The sequence below is a fragment of the Galeopterus variegatus genome, unplaced genomic scaffold, assembly GCF_000696425.1.
Source record: "Galeopterus variegatus unplaced genomic scaffold, G_variegatus-3.0.2 Scaffold1239, whole genome shotgun sequence".
Taxonomy (NCBI): domain Eukaryota; kingdom Metazoa; phylum Chordata; class Mammalia; order Dermoptera; family Cynocephalidae; genus Galeopterus; species Galeopterus variegatus.
Window position 1 is genome coordinate 161,943 of NW_007727350.1, and position 1,024 is coordinate 162,966.

Sequence of the window (1,024 nt, forward strand, 5' to 3'; positions counted from 1 at the left end):
GCAGAAACAGGATCAGAGAGGTGAAGCCCGGTCACCCAGCAGAAGCAGGTTGAGCTCAGGCTTCCAAATTGAGCTTTCTCTCACTGAATCACACTGACTATGTCTGAATTCCCCCTGAACTGTGGGCTCCCTGAGAGCAGGGCCGTGTGGAATTCCTGTTTATGACCCTNTTAATTTCCCAAATGGAAGGAATGCCTCACTCTTGAGGGTTCCAGGAGATTAACCCCTTTTGGGGGCTTCTCGCTGCTCAGAAGAGATAGGCTTTGAGTAATCTTTGGCAGCTCCGTCAACCAGGGGAAAGGGGGTGACGAATCCATGGGAGGCAAAGCAACAACCTCTAGAGCCAGGCTGTCTATGTTCAAATAATGGCCCCTCCCCTTACTAGCTGTGTGACCCCAGACAAGTTATGCAGCCTCCCTGTGTCTCTGTTTCTTCATCTGTAAAATGCAGGAGTTGATGCTACCCACCACATAGGAATGCAGTGAGGTTTAAATTTGCTAATATGTGGGAAGTGCTTAGAACAGTGCCCAGTACCCAATAAACCCTGAGTGGGAGTTTGCTGTTATTGTTACACTATCAAACTCCTGCTTGAATGCCTCCTGGGATGGGGAACTTACTCCCCCCAGGGCAGCCTATTCCCCTAATAGATGGTTTGGTGTGTTAGGAAGCTCTTCCTTCCATTAAGCTAAAGTCTGCTGACCTGTCTCTTCCTGACAAGTCCTGGTTCTGCCCTCTGAGGCCAGCCATAAAGACACATCAGCCAAAGCAAAATGACACATGCTTGGTGATGTGCTGGTTCATTTGCTTGAGTTAATTCCCCTTTGATTAACTGCTGCCCACACAGCCCAGAGCACAGAGTACAGATGTCTGTCCTTGACCATAAGTCAACAGTCCAAGGGTGGTGCCCTCTGGCCTCGGAGGCCTGGTAGGGCCTGTCCCCATTGGGCTTGGGGTGTCCTCTCGCTGGGTTCTGAGCCTCCACTTTCCAGGCTTCAGAGGGGAGGCAGGTGCTGGTCCAGGGTGT